The following is a 27503-nucleotide window of genomic DNA, read 5'->3' on the forward strand; positions in this document are numbered from 1 at the left end:
CAGGCCTGAACCAGCAAACTGTACATTTACTACGTGCTTGTGTAACAATAAACTCGTTAACTTTTCCCCTGAGTCCGTTGTGTTCTGCATCTTGGGCCTCTCAGTAAACCCATCATGACACTGATTGGGAACAAAGCCATTCTCAAGCACATATCAAGGTGCTCATTCGTGAGTCTGGAACATTTCTTTTTGAATCTGTTCATGGTGGGAAATCCTGCTTCACAGCAGTAGGTTGAGCCAACCATACTCAAAATGTGCAAGGTAATCTTTGAGCATGCCATTGCATTTTACTGTCACCACTTCACCATGCCTCTTCCAGAAGTCCACACTTTCTTTCACTTTTTCTCATCATCTTCTCCTTCCTACTCCTTACCCTTCCTCCCGGTTTGCCTTTTGTGTCTAAATGTAGCTAGCAGCAGCCCTGACTGACACAGCTCATTAGCTAATTTGCATATTATGTTGCCTGGTCCTGGAGGGCTTTACCATACAAACAGGAGATGCGACGCAAAGTGAAATTAGACACTGCAGACAACATGAGGAAATTTAGAAATGTTTTAAAACAGGTTGGGTCGGGATTAGCCAGCTGGTGGGTCCAGATCTGGACCGCGGCCCGCTAATCCGTGACCTCTGAACTTGCCTGTTATGTCTGAATACCTGAGAAAGCATATGTCTCGCCTCTAATTCATATTTCAAAATATATTGATATATATATTTTAGGCGTGCAAGATAAATATTTAATCTTTAATGACAAGTAAAGCATCATTTCATTTTTTGTTTTATTGGTGACTTATTTTGGCCCTGGGGCGCAAAAGTGTTTTCCCATTGACTCTCGTTAAAAGTTGTACATGCACAGTAGCGCCACTGCAATACAGAAGTATAGCAGAGCTCTTGGGGCACCAAAGCAGCACTATGAGGTGACAGGAACTGTTGTCACAATTGTTGTGTGGGTGGTTTATAGGCCGAGTCTTGGAAGGGAAGCAAACTTACCAAGAGAAGCTGGAGGTGAAACTGTTTGGACCAGATCAGCCGAACATCAAAATTAATCAGCAGTTCAAAAGACAGATGGAGACAGTGACTCTGTCTTTTTCCAGGACCATGTTTAGCTACAAGGCTTGGCTAACTGCATGCAGCTAGGCTAAGGCTTTCTTCTGCTGCCTTGACTGCCTGCCTCCTTTTTCAAAAGTTAGGATCTGACCCATTATGGATAAAGACAGATAGGACTGATTTAAAGCACTTTTCAGAAAAGACAAAGAAGCATGAACTATCTGTGAGTCACATGGTAGATAATATAATATAGTGTACTGTTTCTAGGTGTTTGTTAATTTACATATGTAGTTGCTCTTAAACAAACACATTCTCAGAAAATAAATAGTTTTTATATTTCAAAAAAATATAAAGCTGACTAATAGCTTCTCATTATTAAACTGGTATCTTAGTTTCTTAGGTTTCTGACACAATATTGGATGGGGGTCGATGTTCTTTGTGGTGCTGACATCCTCAATGCATTTGTTGATGTTGATAGCTCTGAAAATTGATATCCCAGAGCTAGCTGATAGTCCAACAGCGTTGCTTTCACAAGCAGACTAGTATGTCTGTTGCCATAAAGTTCTGCTTGATATTTGTATATTAAACTTTATTGAACATTATTTGGGGAGTAAAATCACATACAGCGGACATGGAAAGGGAGAAAGAAAGAGGGTATAAGTACTAAGGGGAGAGATTGAGAGAGAAAGAGACAGGAAAGGGTGCATGAAAAGGGAGAAAATAAACAGCAAAAATAGAAAACACAGAATATATACAGTAACTCCTTAATGTCTGCTTCCATACCTGTATGAGATGAGTGGAAAAGAAAACATAGAGCATAATAGCTGAAATAAGACCACAGAAAACCAAAGTAAACTTTCAGATTCAGAATCTACAGTGATTTCACGTTAATCAGGGTGGTATATATCTGTAGCTGTAGCTCATTATGTAGTTTTAATGGAGCCCCAGACTAGCCCTACAGGGCCCAGGACAGAAAAACGCTATGTGAGCCCCATTATCCAGAGGCACCCCACTGGGGTTGACGTTACGGATTTTTACCACTTGCCCAAAGGGCAAGTGACTTTCACATTTCATTTGCCCAGATACAATTTTCACTTGCCCAGTATAATGTTTGATAAATATAGTTCCTTTTTGTATATATTTATCGATGAAACATGTTTGTTTTTTAAATGTTTTTTGTTATTCAGTATTTTTTAAGTTTACAGGTTCCTGGTGTGTATATGCATGCGTCAGATAATGAACTCAAGCCTACATTACTGTGTTAATGTACAGGTTAAAAACAAGATAAATCACAAGACAGAAGTCAATGTCACAAATGAATAACTTTTATTTTAGAGTCAGTGTATGTTTATACAAGATAATACTATTAATATAATGTGACTTTTCTAGAGAATCATTATACATACAGTGGGGGAAATAAATATTTGACCCCTTGCTGAGTTTGCAGGTTTGCCCACTTACAAAGAATGCAACAATCTACAATTTTAATCATATGTACATTCTAACAGTGAAAGACAGAATCCCAAAGAAAATTCCAGAAAATGACATCATATGAATTTATAAAAATTGATAACCATATGATGAGGAAAAACAAGTATTTGACCCCCTACCAAACAGCAAGTATTCTGGCTCCTACAAGCCATTTAGTCTTTCTTTAAGACACAGCCCCAATCCCAACCAATTATCTACATCAAATACACCTGCCTCACCTCGTTAACCTGCATAAAAGGCACCTGTCAACACCCAAACAACCAGCATCCAACATCACCACCATGGGCAAGACCAAAGAGCTTTTTACGGACATCTGGGACAAGATTGTTGATCTGCACAAGGCTGGGATGGGCTACAAGATAATCGGAAAGCAACTTGGAGAGATAAGATCAACTGTCGGTGCAGTTATCAGGAAGGGAAGAAGCACCACACCACCGCCAACCACCCTCGGTCTGGGCCTCCACACAAGATCTCGCCTCGTGGGGTGTCCCTGATCATGCGAACGGTGAGGAATCATCCCAAAACCACAAGGGGGGAACTGATGAATCAACTGAAGGCAGCTGGGACCGCAGTTACAAAAGAAACGTTTGGTAACACACTACGCTGCCATGGATTGAAATCCTGCAGCGCACGCAAGGTCCCCCTGCTCAAGAAGAAACATGTACAGGCCCGCATGAAGTTCGCCATTCACCACCTGAATGACTAAGAAGAGGCCTGGAAGAAGGTGACGTGGTCAGATGAGACCAAAATAGAACTTTTTGGCCTCAACTCAACTCGTTGTGTTTGGAGGGCAAAGAACAGCGAGTACAACCCAAAGAACACCATCCCCACCATCAAGCATGGTGGTGGCAACATCATGCTTTGGGGTGCTTTTCAGCCAAGGAGATGGGACAACTCCATCGTATTGAGGGGAGGATGGTCGGGGCCATGTATCGTGGAATTCTGGACCAACATGTCCTTCCCTCAGTAAGAGAGAGCTGAAGATGGGTCGAGGATGGATGATTCAGCACGACAACGACCCTAAGCACACCGCCAAAGCAACAAAACAGTGGCTGAAGAAGAAGCACATCAAGGTTCTGGAGTGGCCTAGCCAGTCTCCAGACCTGAATCCAATTGAAAATCTTAAAATTGGAGTTGCCAGGCAACAACCTTGGAACCTGAATGTCTCGAGGAAGGAGTGGGCCAACATCCCTGCCGAAATGTGGAAAATGTGCCAAAATGTGTGTTATAGGATGGTGTCAAACTTGACAAGTTCTATTTGGGGTGGTGTTTTATTTCATGTAATTAATGAATTGCTTATTCTGGGTTTTTTAGGGGTTGATCTTGTCTTTTTTTCCCCTTTGGTTTGTTGTATGTAAGTGTATATATCTAATTTACTTATGAGCATTTATTGTAAAATGACACACTGGACCAATAAAGACAGCCCATGGTATCCTGAGCTATCTTTACAGTTATTCTGCTATAGGCTTAGACTGCTGGAGGGAACCATTTTGCTGGAGGGAACCATTTTCAGTATAGTCCTGTTTCTCTGACTGTGACTAACTGTATGTGCTCTCGTTCAGCCTCTAACATGGAAGTTGGCTCGCAGCTAGTCTGCTTGGTTGTGTGTTTCCTGGACATGGCTGACTGTGGAGCTGGTTGACAGTTGCCTTTTGTATCTCTGATCTTTTTCTTTGTCTGCTTCTTTCTCCTTGAACCCCACTCAGCCTCAGCAGATGGCCGCTCACACTGAGCCTGGTACTGCTGGAGATTTCTGTTAAAAGGGAGTTTTCCTCTCCACTGTTGCTACAAGCATGCTTGGTGTGAGGGATTGCCTTTGAGTCAATCAGTTGATGCAATCAGCTTTTTCCTTAGATAGAAAACTTTGAACCAATCTGATTCATCTGTTAGAATTGTCTCTATAGAGTGCCTTGAGGGGACATGTCTTGTGATATGGTGCCATATAAATAAACTGAATTGAATTCAATTAAAAAAACTTTAGATAAGTACACAATCAGTTAAACACTGCCATTTTAAGGGTGTGTACTTTTTGTAGCTGTAACTTCATAAATACCAAAGCCATTCAGTCTAATAAGTAATTATATATTTGATTTACCAAGTTATTTACAGTTGTTCAGCTGATATGACATGACAGAACCAAATATTCCTTTGCCCTTGTTTTTTATGATTTCTGCATTGTGAGGGTCAAGCAACAATCCATTTAGGTACAAATCCTCTGCATTTCAGAAACGCTATACCTCTCTTCTTGTCTAAGCACATTTAACCTGCAGCAAAGACTGCAACCACTTCAACCAATAACAGTAGGATCACCTTGGCCCTGATTAATGATTTTCCTGTGGCATTTGTAACTGCTCTCATCAAAAGTCCAGCCATAGGATCACTTGGGTGACCCTGTTGCTTATGTTTAACAAATGAATGGGAAACCTGTCTTATGTGGTACTGCAACCTGGAAACAGTCAGAGGCAGATTATGTATTAAACAGGGCACTGTGGCACTGCCAAGAAGAGTGATTTCTTTTTCTATTTGTATGCTGTAAAGTTTATTCCAAGGTTGCTGTCAGCCTCCTTAAAATATACTCACATCATGTTTAATTTATGGTTGTTCAAGAGGGTTTTCATGCTGCACTAGTATTTTTAGGGTTTAATTATGCAGAACTTTCCTGAATTAGGTGATGAATGTACCTACAGGTGTGCCTAGTGAGTCAAGTTTTAAAAAGACCCACGGAAGCACTTGCTCCAAGTCTCAGTTAGTTGAAATATAGAACCATTAAACATGCAGTCAATTCAGTAATCCCTTAAAAGTATCTTGTTAACTTTAAACCAGAGGATTTAGATGTGGAGCCATCAGGTCATCTCTGTGCCTTGTGTTTTTCTGCCCAGCTATTGGACCAGGTGAGACCAATCTGCACAGTGAATTAAATTTTGCATGTTGGACTCACCTGGTTCAGTGGCTGTGCAGAACAAAAGCATCGAGTAAAGATGACTTCTTGACTCTAACATCTCTTACCTATGCTTAAAACACACACACACACATAAAATCTGATGCAAAAAATAACCAAATTAAAAAACCAGCTGGAGCAAGCATTTTGGACTTCTCAACAAGAAGGCTCTTGATACGGCAAACTAAGGATTCTGTGGTCACTTTCAATGTGCCACATGGTTATTTGAGTTTTTATAAGACTGTTATTCCTCCAGTATTATCTTGTTGCACCCAAATTCCCTGCAGCACATCCACATGCATAATAAATCCAGTAAATGTCAGATGTAAGGCTCAGGGGAGACACCTGCTATTTGTTTAGGCTATGGTTTGTGATACAGCCTGGTGTCATTTATGTTTAGATAGAAGTGAATGAATGAATAAACCATGCCGGCATTTGCATGTCAATCTGGAATTCACTTGGGACACCCTAAGCCAATATTCACAGATCAGGCAGAACAATATAAACACCTGCCTACTAGTATGTTAGTTCCCCTTTTGCTGGCAAACCACCACTCACTCATTAAGTCAAAGATTCCTCTTGACCCCTGAAACTCTTGTGGTTTCACACCTCACAAGGCTAATGCACACAACGCTCTTTGGTGGAGCTCATCGACAGACATGTGTCAGACAGATCCTTTAACACAAATCAATCTTGCTTTGATGTAGCAAGACAGAACGGATTACTGGACTCTAGCCTTGCATATTTTCATCACAAACATCCATAGTTTTGAATAAACCAGGTTTAAACAGGACTTTTGGATTACATGTGTTGGACCATCTGCCTCAGACCAGATGCCAATGATTTGGATTTTTCTAACAGTTGTTTCCAACCATTTCTGCTTTGTACCAGTGCATGTCATCCTAATCAATAAGACCAATGTCACCTGGGATGTTATGACCAACTTGTTTAACTATCATAATTTAGCCTTTATCAAAATTACAGAATCCAGCTTGCATTTTTTCTGCTTCTACACATGTTTCTGTTTAAAACATGAACTATATATATATATATATATATATATATATATATATATATATATATATATATATATATATATTCCCCCCTAAAACAAGAGGTGTCATGAAAAGATAATTATTGTTATTCACTTAACTTGTCACTTAACTTGTGATGATAATGTCGTGCTGCTGCCCAGAAAGCAAAGCCCCCCTTAAGGAAAACAGTAATGCAAATAGAAGCAATTTTAAACAATCATCTTCAATGATTTCAACAATGGCATATAATGCATTTTCAAAATCAATATCTGTCACATCAGCCTGTCCTACAAAGTGATTAGCTATTTAGTTAGTGAGAATGACTGATCACAGGAGACGATATAGAAAAACCATCCCTGACATCCTCATTTGTGCAGATATATGTTTAAGTTGGAAAATAAGTGTTGATTCTTTCATGTTTAAAGCCTCAATTCTCTGTTGTTTTCAAAGACATTCTGTTTAGCATCTGACAGCATACTGAAACAGTACCTTAGAGCTTTTCCTCCCTGTCCTACTGACTGACTGTAGATTTTTAGTTGCAGACTCCTGGAGGCCCAGAAGTTTCCATCGGCTTGTTTTTCATTCTCACAATCCCTCTTCCTGCTAGCCAAATCACTGAGCTATGACTACAGCCCTGGTTGGGAGTCCTTATCTGCTATCATTAAAGATGCATTTATTCCATCGCCTCAGGTACTTGTGGGTGTTTGTGTGCGTGTGCGTGTATCTGTGCTTTCAAATACTTTTTTTCTTGTTTGCATGTAGACTCGGTTGATGTATGCATGTGAAAAAAAGGGTAGAAAGCGCAAAACAGATGATCAGGGTATAAATGTTTGCATGTGTACGTGGGGTTGGCTTCAAGGGGGTCCTATGTGTGGATGTGGATAAGGCTTTGTGTGTTTCTGTGCATCTGCCTGTGATTTGTGTCTGTTCTCCAAGGTTAACACACTCCTCCCACACTAGAATGATCTAAATACAGACAGAGGTAGGCTAAATGGGGATCAGAAGTCAAGCGCTGGCAACCATGCTAAATTATCGGCGGAAATCAACGCTGTCCTCATTAATTACACAAAAGGCCGTTAGTCATTTCCACCCTCCCCCAGCAGCCCGCCCTCCCAACGCCTCACAAACTAACTGATGCTTCTCCAGTGATTCCTCCAGTTTGGCACACATAGTTCTTACCCACAGAATTCCAGCATGTTTAATATTCCCGCACACTCCAGAAAACAGAACAAGGGCATAGATGAAAGGAGAATCTGTCTTTGCTTCTGACATTGGAGAGGAGAAACCAAAAGATAATGTAGTCTCTGAGTCACGCTCACCTTGAATCCTCCTTCTCTTTCATTATAGCTTTCGTTGTCTCAAAAAAGTAGCGGTATTGTTCTTTTCACTACAATCATTTCAATTATTTATGACGGTGAAACTATAAGTGGTGCGCTCTGCTTATTGTTTTTTTTTTTTCAGAAGTCCCTGAATTTACCACAAGTGAGACTTATGACTGTGTTTGAAAGGAAATGTTCTTCTCCTTTTTGTACAGAAAGATTTTTTAACTTTATAGTTATTAAGAAGGTGCTTACATAACGTTTGTCTGTTAAATTTTTTTTTGTTTGTGTTAAAAAGCGAGATAAAAAAAAATAATATAAATGCTCAGGAGGCTATTTATATTAAACAAAACCTTGTAAATGTCAGTTGGAGTACTTTAAATTTTATGGAGCTGCAGCACTATAACTGTTGTAATCAATTAAGTACATTTTAAAACCTTACTCTGAAGTTTGTGATTACACAGTAAAATGTAGAGATACTCTTAAGAACCAGGGAGTGTGGTTGGATCTAGGACTGAAACAATCAGATTGTTATTAATCAATTATTGAAATATGTGGCGGCTGGTGGAGTTTTCTCCAGGGGGGCTATAAATTCAAAATAGTCTCATACCAAAAACCAATCAAATGTATTTTAAGTTATCACACCAGTATATTTATATGAATGCCAACAACAAAAAACATTATGAGAAGCTCTCTATTGGCCAGTTGCCACTGATTAAAGTAATTGTCAACTTATTTAGTAATCAATTAATGGTTACGAGGAGTATAGAGACTCTTAAACATGCCTTTAGCTGACAGAGTAAACCACTTAGAGCAGTAATTATGATAAAATTGTTAAATTTTGCATTTCAGAAAAAAAATCGTGTGTCTATGTGTTCTATCCAGAACTCCTCAAGTTAAAAACTTTTAGTTGTGCCTGTTTTAATTTAGTAAAAGTTGTACTTTAAGGAACCTTTGGCTATCCGATTATTAATAGATTAATTAAAAAAATTATCGACAGATGAATAGATTTGCAAAATAATAATTAGTAGCAGCCCTAGTTGGTTAATTTCTCTACTGTGGTAACTTACCTGTGATTGAGCCTGCACTACGATTTTTGCGACATGTCACCTTCTGCGCCTATACACCCTAATGTCGTGATCTTTGCACCATAGGCAATGTTTTGCACCTTTTTCACTCATCTGTTTTGCTCTGCCCTACGCTTATTATCTCTCATCATATCCACCTGTTGCTGCTACTACTTATTCCACTGCTCCCCAGCCTTTGGTGTCAAATTATTCGAGCTTCTATTGAGACTAATTCCAAGATTTCGGAATGTGTTTAGTTCTGCCTGATCCTGACCGGTTTCTGCCACCGGACTTCTGAATTTTGGCCGATCCTGTTCTGCTCTCTTTTGTCTTTCTTGTGTATCCATGCTGTTACCTGGATTGTGCCTGTTGACGACCTTGGACCTGTCTTCTGACCAAGGCTTGGATTTGGTCATTATTCCTCTTCTCTTTTGGATCGCTGGTACTGGTTCAGTTTCATGATACGAGTTCCTCCCTCCGTGGTCTTCACCCCTTCTTCTACCATTCTATGAAAAAGCCTTGCTCTTTAAATCTGGCAGGCAGATTCTGTTGATCTTTTGAAAGCTAAGTTAATGACCCACTTGTTATCTCGGTCCTAGTCGTCCTAAATTGTATCTTATATCTTATATTTTCTCTTATTTCCTTTTAATTTTACAAAGTTATTTTTATTATCATTATTAGTTGTATAAGTAGTAATGTAGTATTGGTATTATTATTATTATTATATCATTAAACTGAATCTATTTTAAGTGCATAAATTAGCTAGTTAGGTGTTTGGTAAGTTAATGAAAATTGGATTCAATCAAGGGATGGTCTGATTTAGTCCAGGCTCATTAAAAAGAGTGAAATAGCCCTTTAATGTAAAGTTTAATTGAATCTAGAACTCCCCTATATAAACCTATTTGTCATCATTCCACAGCACTGTAGGACCTTATACATAAACAGCAATTTGAGGCATCCATTCTCCATTGACTCTACATGCAACTAAGCAGGCAATGAGTGACACCCAATAATGACTTGCTGAATTGTAATAAGCTTGATCTGTTCTACTGAATCTGCTGTTACTTACAGGAGAACAGCCTTTATAGTCATAGCTTAGCTAGACCAGTATGTTAAAGGCTGCAACCCAGTGCTAAAGTGTACAGAGAAAATCCTGTCGCGTTTATGTATGACCCAGCTGCATATGAGTTCATTTAAGTTCTTTGCTGGAAGGAGTTAGCTCAAATCTTAAAGAAAGCCATTCATTATTTCCCAGCTGAGGAGGATTACTTGTCAACGGGCGCTGACATTTACCATATGCATTTCATTATTGGATCTGACCTGGAAATTAACGGCAGCTTCTCAGTTTCAACCCACCCCCCTACACCCAACCACCCACCCCCAGTATGTGCAGCTCACGAAAGCATTGACCCTCTCCTCTTCTCTCTCCTGACCTTTCAGTACTGCATTATTTAACACACACAAAATCCCACACAGACTGCCACTGAATGCTAGGAAAAGGTATTGGCAGAGACATATGGCTGCTGTTGGATAACATGCATAATTGAGGGGAAGGAAAACAGGTTATATCCCTGTCTGGGGTGTCTGTGAGTCAAACACATCGACCTTCGTGGGCTGTGCCTACTGCTGTGGAAGTGGACCTCTGATTGAACACCTAGTAGTAATTATTTAATCATGCCAAGCTACAAGCTGCAAAAATATGTGTGCATTGACTAGATTTCATCTCTAGGACACATTAGAGACAGTTGTTAGCACTCATAAGCAGTTTTAAATGTTATCAAAACATACAGAACTGAAGGAAAATATTTCCTAAATGACTGTATTATATAAACAGTATCTCATGGACATTAGAGAAATGTAATTTGTTTTAATGCAGGAATATAAATGAGGATTAAATAAAATAGCAGTCTTTGATGTTCTTGTTTGCAGGGCACTGTTTGAGACAAAGGGGGTTACTGCCATTCAGCGACAGCACACAGATGATTATCTGAAAAGTGTCACAAGGGGTCTAAAAAAGCAATTTAATAATTAACAAGAGTTTACAAGAAAAACCAAAGAAAATAAATGATAGCATGGTGGTGGAGGACAATGAGTCGACATTAACAATCAGGTCTGCCAGTGAATAACGAGCTCGCCCCCAACATTTTAATTAGCAGCCCGCCGGACGGCACAGTGATTAATGAACACTATTTGATTTCAGCAGTGCTCTGAATTAATAACAAATTGACATTTAATGAAAATTACTTACTGCAATTGGAATTAAAGCTGCTTCTTGCCCCTTTATGCACCACAGAATAATAATAATTACAAATGTTGTTATCCCCAATTGATCATAAACACGCTGAAAGAGATATCAAAGGTGATAAGACAGAATTATGGGAGGATTTTTGCAAACAACATTAACAGCACCAATTACGTTTTCATTGCCTTAGCTCTGGGCAAAACCATGAAGAGTTTCACTGAGTTGTTTATGAGCTTTTCCCTCCATTCTTTGTCGCAGCTGGAGGCTTTTCCAGAGGAATTGCAATGGCACATCTAAGCACTTCTGAGAGATTCAAAAAGAGTCTGAATTTTCCTTTTTGTGTCTGTTTAGTTTTCTTCTTATTCTAACTCACTACGCAGTTAATCTATCCCATTAAACAACAGAACGGTGTCACTGATTGTCATTTCTGTTATATATGAACAGCCACTTTGCATACTGGATATATGAAATTAATGAGAAAAACAAAAAACAGAAAAGTTCAGCAACTTGTGTAAGGTAAAGAAAAAGTTGAAAATTATCTATCTGTTATTATGTCCTGTAGATTTGTAATGTTGCTTGGGGTGCTGGTATCCATACAGGATAAAGTAATTTTATTTTATTTTTTTTTTAAGGACTAATGCTTAAAAGATCCAGTTTGAATTAAAGGTGAATATGAAAAGGTCACTGAAGGCAAAAAAAAATACTCTTTTTTTGTTTGTAACGTTTATTTATCCAGGTAGATCTTGTTGAAATTAAAAATCCCCTTTACTAGTAAACGATCTGGCTATTAACAAGATTATAAAAAGCTTCTTAATACAGTTGAATAAATGTAAAACAATATAAATCGATTACAGACAGAAGACTTGACAGCTCAGCTTAGCATAAATGTGACCAGTACAAACCAGGAGCTGTTATTTGGCAATGAGCGTCGGTGCCATACCAAACAGTATGAAACCGTCCTCTTTGTAAACAGTAAGCCTTGCAGCGGAAGGATGTCATCTAAAAATGTGTACTAAAAACACAAAAGAACTGACTTTAAGAAACATCAAATGCAAATTGAATTCCAATCAGATGCCTTTGATCTAAAGCAGCCCAATTGGACTAAACGAGCTGATATAATTGTGTTCTGAGAGAGGGGAGAGGTTTTTGCCATTTTTTTAGTGATCTGTGTCCATTCAAACACCTTTTCTTTTCATGTCATCCTGACTGGGGTAAAGAAACCTGAGTGCTCGTGTGTGTGGAAGGAGGGGAGCAAGTGCCATACTTCTAGGCAGCAAAAAATGTAAAAGGATGTTAATTTTCTCCCACTCTCTCTTTCTGTAACGGGTACCTGTACATGTAGGTTCATTGTTCAAAGAAAAAGACCTCAAACACTCTCAGAAATCTTTTCCCGCCCATTCTGGCTGCGTTAAAGCACTCAAAATCAACACACTTTTACGGAAACCTTACAACTGAATTACCTGTGGTGCACATAAATGAACCTCATAATTAGATTACCTGATTTTGCAGGTTTGTAATTTTAGAATATTTTTAAATCCCAGAAAGTGCCAATGAAATGCAGGAATTTTGTTCAGGTAAACATAACTAATTTCCTAATATAATGGCTAATATAAGGCAGCATCTTAATAAGATCCACAGGTTTCTTGTTGCATTAATGATGATCCTCTATGTTTTTAATAGTGAGATCTGAGTTTACTACATACTTTACAGTGTGTGTGTCAACCCTGTGATTATGTATTCTCCATATATTCTCTTGCTGGAGATCAAACACTTCATTTGTCTTGGTGGGGGTTTCACTGTTGCATCCACAAGGTGAGTCTTTACCCTGAAGCGTGGTGGCCACCTGTTGGCATCTCAGCCCCTTATGCCTTCGGCACAGTAGACCCAGAAGCCTAAGGTTGTTTCTAACCCAGCCAACTACCAAGCTTTATTTCTAAATGCATGAGCTAACTGGCCACATAGAGCTGAAATCAATATTTTCTCTCTCCTCTGAAGATCAAAAAGGTCTTTGTTGATGTGCATTTGCCAGCTCTCCAGTTGAGGAGCCTTTCTGTGATTGCTGCCCCACGCAGAGTCCAGCCCCTTTCACTTATCTGAATGAATTCCTGCCCTCTTCTAAAACACTCCAGACTGATTATTGTGCCTTATACTCTACGTCTCACTGAGATTTACTCTGTGAGCACCAAACCAACAGAAGTGAATCTGATTGTGTTTGTGTTAAAGAGTTTCTTTGAAGTCCAGTTGAAATTCTGGGGAGGTCATGTCCATTTCAAGTCAGAAAACAGGCTAATTACATCTTCCCTGTGTATTTCATAGACTCATGCTGCTATTTCATTCCAAAGTGAATGCCTGCCAGCCTTTTTAATGGCAACTACAAACAGCCAAGTTTTGTATGGCTCTTATCAATGTCTGATACATGACTAAACTTCAAATAAGAGGAGATAGTGTTTCAGTTTTGCATTAGAAATTCCTCCTCTCTTATTTTCTTTTTTTTTTTTCATCAAAAGATCTGCACTTTGATGGAAATATGCCTTGTTTTTTTTTTTACGTTTTTTTTTTGTTTGTTTTGTTTATCTACAGTATTAGTGTATCTCTAAACATTTGCATGTGACACAGTAGTGTCTGTTTGACATCAGTTTTAAGATTGTTTCCTTTCAGTTTTTCCTAAATTTTATATTTAAATCATAATAATTTGGGTAATTTATTAGGATTTTTGCAATGAACAAATAAAGTTCTGTGAAAACATTGAGAGAGAATTTAAGGTCTTCAAATTTCAGTTTAATTGTCAAACGGTCTGTTTGTTCACTCTTCATGAGCAAGGTACTTTGATTTTCTAGGATAGTGTATTTTTTAGAAATATTATTGTTTTAAGTTAATTTAATTTAATTCAAAATCACTACTTTATTTGACTAAATTATAATTTTTGTAATTTTTTATTTATTATAACTTTTTCCATTAGGTGTTATTTGAATTGCTAGTGTGAATTTATAATTTTCTTTAATGGGAAGGTAATAAACTTTCAAGCACAACTGTACATATATAGAAAGACTAGTGGGGAGTTGTGAGTTAGCTTCTGAAGTCAGAGGACAGTATAGGACAGTAGTAATCATGAAGTTATTGGTGGAAATCTTAATAATGTTTCTTTTCTTTAACGCACACCCAAAAAAAAAAGAGAGAGTTGGTTACTGAGGCCCAGTTTTTAAAATATCTGACAGGATCTAATAATTCACCTTCTGAGATGTTCTCTAATAATTAAGAATGTTATTGCTTTCATAGTGCACATTATATGGCTGGAGAGAATGGTTAACATTATACCCCTATGTAGAGGCGTCTTTAAGAATGATGTGAAGGACACGTTTCTTGCAGTTTAAACTGAACAGTTACAGCAAATAGACCAAAGCATGAATGGACATTTCGCTCTGCATTCCTTCTGCTCTCTTTTGAGCTTCAGAACGCCTTGGCAAACTTAATTCTGTTGAGCCCAAAGTGGGATAAGTTCTGATCAGAAGGAAGATTTCAGGAAAGGGACTGTCCATCCATCTGTCGCTCCTGGAGCACCAAAACTGGAAGGCTCTCTGGCAGACACAAGGACTGCGGAATAGAACACATAGAGTCAGCATTTAGTTTCTATGCTCCACCTTTCAAGAACAAAATACCAGAAAACTGGAGAAGTGCTGAAAGCCTGAGTTCTTTTAAGTCAAAGTTAAAAGCCCATTTGTTTAGAGCTGCCTTTGACTGTGGAAACTGTTAATTAAGGTATTAATAGTTTGAGGATGTGGTCCAACTGCATTATGTGCTTTACTACCTCCTTTAATATATTTTCATCTAAACTGTTTTTATTCTGCTTTTGTTTTCCTTCTCTTTAACTGATTATTTAATTAAAAGTACTTTGAATTGTTTTTGTTCTGATGAATTATTCTTTTCTTTTGATATCCACAACCATCTACCTTGTTTTGTTCAGTTAGGATCAGATTGCTGGTTCCACACCATGCCACAGCGTAGTTAACCAGCTCCATAATCTCAGATTTTTGTCAATCTATGGCTGAGTCGTGTGCATGTATTTCTGCAGATGACAGGACTCTGACTTGTACTGGAAGTCAGAGGTGTAAAATCAAGAATACTTCTGTAAGGAACTGTATCAATATTTAGTTATGTGTCATGAATAATTAACAGCTTGATTCAATTCAGTTTCAGCCTCTTGCATTGTGTTGTTGACTTTGCAGCAAATCCTCACACTGAGCATGCATTTAGGGTGAACAGCCATCTGCCACAACTGACTGGGGTTTTGAGGAGAACATGCGCACAAAAAGACCAAAGAAGCCCTGATCCAGAAGTACTTTCAATGTTTAAGAAGAGGAAAAAGTTACAAGCCATCTGTCAAATAGTGGAGGATTACATTACCGTCACAAAATTTAGGCCAAAATCAAACTGTGCATTACATTTTCTCAGAATGCCCATGAAGGTCTTTGAGGGGATTTATCTGCCAACCGGTGATAGCTCATCAATGCTTAAACCGCTGTGGGGAAAGAGATGTTTGAAGCAATAAGAAATTAGACAGTGAAATAGAATGACTCAGATGAACAGCAGATAAACTGTATGAGCCAAGCTTTTCTCATTAATTCTAACTATTGGCTCCTCTGCTGCATTGATCATATCTTCTCTTTATTCTGTATTATTCCTGTATATTTTAAAGGATTGAGTGTTATGAAATAAAGATGACACTGCCGCTCTGTTTCTGCACAACACTATGACGACAATAAATAGCTACATTAACAGCGATATATGGCATGTGATACTCATCATATCATCTATATTTATCTCTGCCACCAGCCTGGGTGGTGTGAAATCACTTACAAAAGTTGTTCCCACTCACATCAGTTCTAATCTAGTTGGAAAGGTGTAAACGGTTGGGGTGGAGTCTATGAGAATCTATGCCTAAACATGTCCACTATGATCAGAGCTGAGCCTGAGAGTAATGAATGCAGGCGAAGGGTTGATGATATGGAAGTGGAACACCGCACAGTCAGCCTTCACACACTAAATAGAAAGTTATGAGTATATCAAGATATGGCTAATGTGAGTCCAGCAAGGGAGAAGTCAATATTCATTCAGTGGTGATGACAGCAATAAGAAGGAAAACACTCCCTGCATGTTTTTAGTGATGGGAGTGAAACACATAGCAAAAAAAAAATAAAAAATTGGTTAAGCATCCCACACTTGGTCATGTTTTTTTTTTTTTTATACAAAAAGAAAAACTATCAAAAAAAAAAAAACATTTAATAATGAACTTAGATTAAAGCAACACCCTGTTAGGTTTGAGACAAGTGGAAATTTAATGCTGAGGGATTTGTTCTGTTTAATAATTATGCATGATTCTCATTGGTAAATATATATTCACAAAAATACCTAAAAAAAAAATACTTCCATTAGTGTGATTTGAGAGTTATGGAGGCAGTCAGTAATTGTCATTTAACCTAATAAGTACGTACAGGTGTGTTCTGTTACATTTAATCCCATCATTACTGTAAAAGGTTTCTGTTAGCGGGGGTCCTGATATGACTGACTTTGGGTGTGGACCTTGGTCTGAGATCTACATTTGGTGGATAACCTCTGTGGAATAACATGTTTTTGGATGCAGTTCACTGTATTGGATCTACTTCCATCTATATAAGTTTCAACATTTTTACAACATTTGTTGTAAAAAATAAAATCAAATGCTAATTTATGCATTATGTATCTTTTTTCTCTCTTTAAAGATATCTCTAAATATAGATAAATAAACAGTCACAAAATTTAAATGCAGTATTTTACCTTATTTTTGTTCTATTATAAAAGTATAACCATCAGAACTTAGCTGAGGGACGAAGGCTGCAAATTAGCCCATGGCTACAAGCCTTATGTACTTGGACATCGGCCACCTGTTTGGTTGCAATGTTTAATTGTACTGTCCCTGTCAAATAAACAAATAAATAAATAAAATTATTGAATTAGACTATTTCTTCGGAAGAACCTGGAGTTAACACCTTAGTCTGCAGCTTGTAGCTTGCAAGCTGTAAAGAAGTGTTACCCTGCTAACAGTGACATTTTCCAACAGGCAAATTTTTTTTTCTTAAAAGCAATGGAAATAGAAACATTGTTTTAGATAGCTGACAATTAGTACAGACTAATGTGGTTATATATGCTCCATGCAACAAAAATTGCAATTTCTTTTTAAAATATGGAAAAATTAGTGTGAATTTTACATTTTTGTTCTTAGATATTTCACCTTGGTCTGATATTAAAATGAGTTTAATAAACTGAGCTTATTTTAGCACTAATTGCCTTTATATGACAGTAAATGGGATTGACAGGGAAGGATCAGTGGGCTTCTGTTCATAAAAACAAACCCAGGAAAGGAAAATTCAGTAAGAGGGCAAATAACTTTAATTCGGTACTACAGATAAATGAGTGACTTACTAAATTAACATAAAAATAATACTTTCCAATATAAAATACACATCTATAAAAAAATATATTACTGTAGGTATCATAAGTTATATTTCGTCTAAATCTTATCATTTTATTTAATACATTTGTATTAAATTCTCCCCTTTCAGTTTATCATCTCTAATTTGTTTGAGTTTTCAGGTCCTGTTACACCTATTATTTGGGGAGACAATGAATCAACTCATGGCCACCATTTGTGGACTGTGCTTGTTTTTCACAATTTACAATATCCAGGTAGTGAAAAAGCTGTTGTGAGCATTATGTAGTATAGGGCTCAGAAACCACCCTTTCCATATAAATCCTCATACATTTATCTCCCTCCTTTTCCTGTATTAAACTTTTTTGTAGTTTTCCAGCCTGAAAACATAAATAACTTTTCTATTTCTTCAGAAGTATGTACTTCTATATCTCTTGAAATGATGTTTATTTTACCTCAATAAATGCCTTAGTTGTGAAAGAGTAAGGCATTGAATGCTGGTAATGAATTTTGCCGCTATTCACTCAAAGTAAATCAAGCCATTCACTGCTCATGCAGTGTAAACATCAACCACATATTAGGCCTATTGGGGAAAGTGAAATCAGTTATGTGGAAGTGTGTTAGTGTCTGCTAAACTGCTCTGATAAATTCAGATTCTAACTACTCTTATAGAAAAGTTTTCTGCATTTGGCCTTTCAATAACAGAGGCATAATTAGATGTACTGTACAGGTTAACACATGTAGTTAATATAAAAGAGGAACAATGATAATAATATGCTGTGAACATGATGTCTATGCTTTAAGTATAATTTTAGTTTTTTTTATCTTAAACTTAATACCAACTTGTGTTGACTTTCTTCAGCACTGAAGGGTAAGTAATTGTTCACTGTTCTTCTTTATGAATCTTGTAACATAGAAAGATTACTGAAGAAGCAGGAAAATCAGTGAACCTAATGTGAGTTTTTTTTTAAAGCAAACTTTAATATTGTCTACATTGTTTCCCCTAAGAAATTTCCTTTTATCTTTATTTTTTTTTTATTTAGTCTGAATAGACCAAAACAGATGTTTGTTTTGCTTTGAAGCAGAACAAAACAGATACATAATTATACAACCTTCCATTCATCCATTTTCTTCCACTTTATCCGGGGCCGGGTCACAGAGGCAGCAGTCTATGCAGAGATGCCCAAATTTCCAGATCCACACGTACTTCCTCCAGCTGCTTCTGGGGGACCCTGAGGTAACACCAGGGCATCTCAGAGACATTGTCCCTCCACAGAGTCCTGGGCCTTCCATCAGGCCTCCTCCCAATAGGACATGTCTGGAACAACTCCCGAGGAGGGCGAGCAGGAGGCATCAGGAATATATGCCCAAGCCACCTCAGCTGGCTCCTTTCGATGTGGAGGAGCAACGACTCTACTCCAAGCTCTTTACCCGATATTTAAGGGTCATTACCCAGATCTCATGACCATAGGTGAGTGTGGGAATGTAGATCAATCGATAAATCAAAAGCTTTGCCCCCTGACTAAGCTCCCTCTTCACCACGACAGTCTGATACAGCGACCGCATCCCTGCTGATGCCACACCAGTCCGTCTTTCGATCTCATGCTCCATCCGTCCGTCACTCATGAACATGACCCTGAGATACTTAAAGTCCTCCGCTTGAGATAAGGACTCTCCACCGACCTTAAGAGGGGAGTTAACCTTTCTGTGGTGGAGAACCAAGGCCTCAGATTTGGAGGTGCTGATCCTCATCCCGGCCTCTTCACACTTGGCTGCAAACTGCCGCAGTGCATGCTAAAAGTCCAGGTTTGATAAGGCCAACAAGACAACATCATCTGCAAACAGCAGAGGTGATATCCTGAGGTTCTCAAACTGGACACCCTCTGGTCCCTGGCTGCGCCAAGAAATTCTGTCCATAAATGTAATGAACAGAACCAATAAAATGCAGGCCCAGGGGGAGACCAAAATGCACCGGGAACAGGTCTTACTCACGGTCAGCAATGCGAACCAAACTCCTACGCCCCATACTCCCGGAGCACTACCGACAGGGCACCACGAGGGACACAGTCGAACGCCTTCTCCAGATCCACAAAATACATGTGGATTGGTTGGGCGAACTCCCTCGAACCCTTGATCACCCTATGAAGGGTATAGAGCTGGTCCGATGTTCTGGTGTAATAAGGATGTACAAGTCATGATTAGGTTTACAGACTCTGAATAAGAGCAATCACGGAGGCAAGAATCAGTTAAAGGGTTTTTATTGATGGTTTGAGGCTGTACAGAGTGAAGTCCGGCAGGCAGGGTTTCCAGGATACTGCTGGAAGAGGTTGGGTGACAGGTGAGCAACAGTTCGTGCTGGTTTGAAAAGTGAGGGATGTTTGTGACTCACAGAGAGGGTGGCTTGGTGTCTTTCTTGGGAGGATGGTGACCAGAGGTTCAGGCGAATGGTGCAGGTCTGGTGGATGAGATCTGATGGTGGTGTCAGAGGGTGGACAGGCAGGCGAGCTCAGGCAGGAGGGCTTTAATAGTTCAGAGGCCCGTAGCCTCACTGGCTCCTTGAGGCTGACTGAAATGTTTCTGACAGGAGTCCAGAGCGAAGAGGTTTCTGTGGAGTGGTTTTAGGCTTGGGATCCTGGGTTCTAAGAAAAGGAGCAAGAGAGTATGGGGTTAGATTTAGGAAAAGCTAAGAAGCAAGGCTTGGTAAAAGATCAGTTGTACCACGCCGGGGCATTAACGAACTGACGCCCTCCTCCTGGTTCCAGCTCCTTAAGAAAGGTGGAAATCAGCTTGATGAAGAGCACCTGCCTGTCCAGCCCTGCTGAGAGAAAAAAGGAATACTTTAACCGGCTTGCGTCAGGACTAGGAGTATGACAGTACAACCTTATTTAACATAATGGCAAAGAACACAGCAGAGATTTCAAGGATTAAGTTGTGAAGTTTATTGTTAGGTTATGAAAATGATATTAGGTTGTGAATGTCTTCCAATCCTAAAATGAAAAAATGCCTGGTATGAGTGCAAATATACCATTATCTGGATGTTAATCTGAAATGACAGGTAAAGGCATTAATAAGTCACCAATCAAAATACCCTGATAACTCAAGAAGAACTGAAAAGATTAAGTAATAAAACCTGTTATCATAATTATTACCAGATAATTATTTTATTATTATCTGGGTATAATTATGATAGTTATGACCAGGGTCTTTAAGGGATACAGAGATAAAGCTAGGTTTTAAAAAAGCAATAAGAGGTTGTGCTTATTGTGTGCCATAAGCCATTTACATGTAGCCAAAATCCAATATTTAGGTTAAACACTAAATATTATATGTGGTCAGCAAATGACTTGAGAATGCAGAGGATGCTGACGTTCCTGCAGCACAGTAATGCTAAACAAAGAACTTTAGTCTAGAATAGCCGACGGAACATCAAGATGTTCTCTATTAATTCTCCTTTGCTTTAAGGTAATTGGAAAAAAAATTGTAGGTAAAATGATCATGTAGTTAAAAAAGCCTTGTTTGCCCAAATATCAATTTAACTAAAAAAAACGGTCTATTGTTTGACTTTCTAAGTGCAGAAAATTAGAACGCTGAATGTAAATTCATGGCTAAAAAATTTCAGATCATCAACTTTAAGACCTTGATGCTTTTATTTCAAGCAAGGCTGGAAAAAGTATGAAGAGATAGGAGGTGGGGGGGTATAAAAGGTAAACCCTGAACACTTAGTTGTGTAGCAACTATTTGCTGGATAGAGTATCACTAATGAGCTTGTGAGATGAAGAGGAAATGAGTCGGAGAGAAACAAGAAGCAACCAAACAGTAATAATAGACAATAGTCTGAGGACCTTTCCCCTATATGGTCTTTTCACTTTGGGAAATCCAATTTCTGACTTAACCGAGTTTGCTTTTCTGCTTCAGTGGCATGAACAGGCCTGGCCACTCACCTGCAGTGTAATTAAAGAAAAACAAAGTCCATCAATCAGCTGCCATTACTGCAAAGAGGAAGGAAGGACGAAGAGGAAAAGGGAGGAAAGCTAGAAGCTGGATGGATTCAGACATAATTTTGTTGGAGAGAAAGATGGAGTGAAAGAGGACAGAAATAGAAGATGGAACATAGACATATAAGATGAAAGGAAAGAGTTGGAGGAATGAGGGGCAGGAGCCAGGAAACAGAAAACGAAACAATCTGGGCAAATCAGGTTTGGAGTGGAGAGTAGTGAGCAGAGTGATTACAGCAACTAGACTGACTCACCCAGAGAGAGGGCCCCGGGGAGCTGACTAGGTGTGCAAAAACGCACACATAGTTACACAAAGAGAGAACAGAGCACATTCTGTAAATAATAACCCCAGTCACATAGCCTCTCTGTAAAATTCACAAAGCACTCTATTAATGTCAGAGGCATTTTACATTTGTAGCAGACGTGTTTCAGCGTTGCAGGCTTTGGATCGGGCAATCTAAACTCAGGCACACACACACTTTGACACTTTTTTGTTTAGTTTACACCGTTACTTTTTGTGCATATTTTTTTGCTTTCCCTTCAGTGCATCTGCCGTCAAATTCAATGGTGGGGGGTGTCACAAACTCTGTCAGTAGTCCAAGCCACTTCTCCCTCTGAAGTGTCAAGCCTCATCTGTGCTCAGGTGTTCCACACTTTATCTTCTGGCTCTCCTCAGCACCCCACTGATAGATGCTATCTTCACTGTTATTGCCCCTCCAGTAATAAAACAACACTTCTCTTCCTGTTTCTGGGTGTCAGAATTTCCTTCGCTCCAGGGTTTCTTTTTTTTTCTTTTTTTGTGTCTGTGTTTTTGATCAGCAGCTCACTGTGACTTCAATTTGCCATAACAGAAACCATAAGAGGGGGAAGTTAAAGGAAAGGGATGAGAGATAAAAAATCAGCAACATCTTATTGTTTGAGTTAAAACTATTTTTTAACTTAAATGTGACTAAATCTTAGCATGTTTTCTTATCCACATTGCTTGTATGTTTCATATAAATAAAATGATCCAAATCTGTTAATCTATAAAAAAAAAAACAATTAAAACAAAGGATTTTAAGACACTTTACATGACAAAAAGGTGCAATGTATGATCATATAAATTGGATCATGTAGAACAGGGATGGGCTGTTTTTGCTCAGGGCAATTTTTCAAAATGGGCCAAGACAACATTAGATAGATTTAAATGATTTTGTTCAAACAAAATCTCTTCAATACATGTTACTTCAAAAAAATGGTTAACCTTTATTAACCCACACAAAGTTGAAGTTATCATATCAACACAAAAACTTTTGGAAATTATATTTTCTAATCTGAGAATTGGGGTTTAATTGTTGCTATAATGAATTAACAAGATACATTACTGTTTCCAGCTGCATTCATCTTAGTAACTGAATTAGCTCGTTTACGCTGACATTGGAAACATATTTTTTTTAACTGTTGTATAATACAAGATAGACCGAGGACAACAGGATAATACAGAGAAACATTGGATGAATGACATGGACTGTCAGATTATGGTGTCTGACCACATCACTTGCATCTACTTTTATTTTGAATAATGCTGTTGATCAACCTTGTGCGAGTGCATCAAAGTCTGGTGTATGTTTGATAACGGCAATTCTCAGAACAGATCTGAAGTTTTCACCTTTGTGCTGGGATTATTGGGGTGTTTTTGCTGATGTTCACAACACTAACAGTTTGCTTAAACCTATCGGAAGAGAAAAAAAACACCAACATTCTCTTTAACATCTTCTGTATGTTTGAACATTTGGTTTTATTCAATGCACAGAATTTACCCAGTTTAAACAAGCTAGACTTTTCTTTTATGATGGGTTCACACTCAGGATTAATTAGTTCCAACTGTGAACCTAGTTGTGCCACCAGCTGAGGTGTCGTCTTGATTTCTTCAAAATCAGAGAAGCAATGACAGAGCTCTCTCTACAGATTTTCTGGAGATTTCCTGTATTTTTCCACATGCCGAGGGGCAACTTTCAGCACTGCAATTGTAAGAAAATGAGCAAAAGATTTATGTGACATTTGTCCAAAAAATTGAGTCAGCTTGGCTTTGGAGGCTTTGAAGGCTGTCAGGTTTCATTTGTGCATTTAAGAATGTTGTGTTATTTAGCTTTCATTGTGGACAGCTTTCTCAAGTAACTACATAAATGAAATATTATCCTGTTAAAGGTCCTAGATTTGCTGACAAACTTTCCCTAAACAAACTAGCGGACATTAGAGTGGTAAGGCAGGTCCTGATGACCAGTATTAGCTTCCTCATGAAGGCAACATATGTTTCCTCATAACACATGTAGCTTTACCGCTGGCTTTGCTACATGTTGGAGTTGCAACACAGACTTACATGGCGACTACTGGTGGATTATGCAATGTAAGAAAACAACATCCTGCTCAGGATTCTTCTCTTTCACCTTGTACTGGATTCCTTTCAGCAGCCCAAAGTTTTTTTCAGGCAGATTTTTCAATGAAGCTTGTTTGTTCTTTTCCATGGACAAAAGCTCCTGAGTTGTTTCAAAACTAGCATTGATCCCACTTATAAAGATAAGAAGCTGGGAAGTATTGTTTAAATCAATTCTTTAGTCCAGTGCCGATAAATATAATGTAAATTACTCATTTTGTTTAGGTTGTTAGTTAAGTCTTCATCAATTAGCTTAGTGCAGCAAGTCAATGTCCTGCGTAATATATATATATATATATATTTTGTTACTTTCCAGTTACAAAATACGAGTAGTGTCTTTAATGCACTCTTTTTATGCAAAATTTGCAGCTTTCAGCCGATTTGAATAACTTGCCTTGGTGCTTTGCTGGGTCTGTAAAATTTCTGCCAACATCTGAACAGTAGCTGTCCTTTCTTTTGTGGACGATTTACTAGCATAATTGGCAAGCATGATGTTGTGTTCTTTAAAACTGCAATGGTTTATTGGCAAATAAGATTAATCTAACTTAAGTGAAAAAAATAAATACATTTGTGTTAATAGTTTAACACAAGGTAGTCACTGTCAATTTAGGTTTTCTTTTTCCAGTCATTGCTGCAACAGATACAGATAATTTTTCATCTGGCTGATGAATGTATGAATTAATCCCTGAACCAGGTGGCATTTTGCACTGTCACTACCCAACATGTACTAAAGATAGAACCAGAAACACATCCGGGTCCCAATCCATTGCATGTTATAAAGAATGGCTGAAACGACCATTACACATTGGGTAATGACGCATAGCACAACAAAAGAACAATGCAGGACAGCTGACGCATTGTCAATAACCATTCATGAGTGGTCTGCATCACACATTATGACGAGATGCACAGCAGTCTTCATTTGCACCAATTGTACCATTATTTGTTGGGCCAAATTAAAAAGGTCAAAGGGTTGTATATAGCCCCCGGGACCTTACTTTACCTGTACCTGATAATGACAGTTTGAAGCTCAGTTATAAACACCTCGATTCAATCATGCTTAAAATAGATTGATGTCCAATAACTTTACAAAGCTTATTTGATAAGAAGTGATATACCTTAAAGTAACACGGCGGACTTTGTGATCGAAAGAGTTGACTCATATGAGTTATTCTAAATGAATAGCTGGTCTGCGTGGCACGGCTTGCCTGCCCCAGCGGTGCTCTCCAGAGAGCAGCAGTTTGCTCTCAGTATACAGTCATATATCTTTGTGGCTATATCAATGTTTAGTAGAAGCAAAATATGGGCAGAAAAAGCTAGCAGGCTACACAAAAAAGCTTACCGCGACACCCCTTCTACCCAGTTGATGTTCACTGGAACTCGGCCGCTGGTCCTCCGAGCCCATCGGTGTGGTCCAGCTGGCCTTCCCCAGCGGAGCTGTGCAGAGAGCTAGACGCCTAATGCAATCCCTAATCAAAATAGAGTCCCTGAGGTCAGCAGAACAGCAGCTCCTGCAGGTACTGAGGGTTAAGAGTACGCTTCTCTATCGCTGCTCCCCATTGATGGAATAGCCTCCTGCTCCACATTAGGCTCCTTCCCTGCAAAATTTCAAAACACAGCTCATGACTTTGGCATTTTATTGTATTATTTTTAACTGTTTTCAGCACTTTGTTTTCAGCTTTAGCTGTTGTAAAGCGTTCTACAAATAAAGATGATAATGATGATGAGGAGGAGGAGGAACACACAAGAGGTTGGCCGACTTGTGGCCACCAGGGACGCTAGATGATCCCCTAGAGGCAAAAAAGTTACACAGTGTGCCATTAAAAAGCCAAGCTAAACGTAGACAATGACTTTACAATAACACTGTGCGACATTGAATATCTTCATGTTTTAACTAGTCATCTTTGCAGCTACCCCTGATATCCAGAAAGGATGTGGCAACAGTCAAGACAAACAAGAAAACACTTCCAACAAAACAAGGATCAGTATGAGTTGCAAGGCTAGGGGTTTGCATTAAAAAAACATACACACATGCACAGTGGTCTATGTACAGTGGAAATTCATACATTCATGCCCCGCTGGGGAAGCCCACCTTGCATCCCCCAGATACCTCAGGTCTCCACACATAAGTGTGTACACAACCGCTACACTGGAGTGCCATTCTACAAAAATAAAAAAAAATATCTGAAAGGTGGTCTGTTAAGAAAAAAATCATAAAAAATATAAACATATTTTAATCAAATTGACTCTGGGTGTCACAGTTCTGGATTAAGAACTAGAAACAGTCAAATGTTGCTTAGAGTCTTTAAAAACAGTAAAATGAATTTATATTGTAGTGGCAGTTTGGAGTCCGTTAAAATTTTGCTTTGGCATCACTAACAACCCACTTGGAAATATATATCTTGTGTATGTTGTTGTGGAGTGTTTGTGACTGTTTTTTAAAAAGTGCCCTAAATATATTCAGTCAGATTCAGAGTTTTCCTGTATACCAACTTTTTATTCCCTTATACCATCAACAGCTACATAGGAAAATCTGTCTTGATATCATCGGCAAATAAATGACACGGTTAAGAGTCCAACTCTAACAAGAACAATGTTAATTTAATAGTATAAATGAGAAAAAATCTGATTTGAAAACACTTCGCTACCTGAAACAGTTGAGATATTCCGAGTTTATTTAAGGTTTGAAGTGAAACCCAAATGATGTTCCTCAGTTCACATTTCCTGTTTATCTGGGAGAACTGTAGATGCATAAAATCACAGGTAAAAATTTCAAATTGTGCTGCAAGCAGTTTAGCAGCTTAATCAAGAAGTTTGACTTATTAGTTGGCAGCCCATCATTTTTTTTTTTATCTTATTGTTGAAACAGAAAAGACCACAAAGGAAAAATTAAGAACTTTCTAGTAATCTTCTGTTTTCATCTTTTATGGCTTTATATAAATGCAATTACTGGAAATTTACCTTCTCGTTCATTTTGTCAAAATAAATATAAACTCTTGCAAATACAAATCTACAACAACTATAGTTACATTCTCTGTAATTGTTCACATGAAAGTTATAAGATTCTACTGCCAACCTCTTAAACAAGTTTGCTTGTAAAATATATTAAGTAGTTTAAGTCTGAGGGTAAATTCAACAATAGAACCATTTTTACTCATCGTTTGTTTTTGAAATGTATGAGCCATTCCTTCACAACAGGCCTTAAAATGTTAGCATTTGTGTAAGTGCAACTACTGAAGAGGAGAGTATTTAAATTAATTAATCAGCATCGTACATAAAGATCCTCTAAGGCCAGTTTAATGTTTAATATGCCTTTTTTACAGTTAAAACAAGAATGTCTTCCTTTGTTTACTTACTTGATGTAGAAGTTGTTACCGTAGTTAATGGCAGTTCTAGAAAAAAAGATGAAAAGAAAATGAGAATTTTTCTTCGATTTTTATTTTTAACTGTATCTGTTGACAGAATTGATTTTTATTGTAAAATATGGTTCGGATTCT

Source organism: Cyprinodon variegatus, unplaced genomic scaffold (assembly GCF_000732505.1).
Source record: "Cyprinodon variegatus isolate N-32 unplaced genomic scaffold, C_variegatus-1.0 Scaffold202, whole genome shotgun sequence".
Lineage (NCBI taxonomy): Eukaryota > Metazoa > Chordata > Actinopteri > Cyprinodontiformes > Cyprinodontidae > Cyprinodon > Cyprinodon variegatus.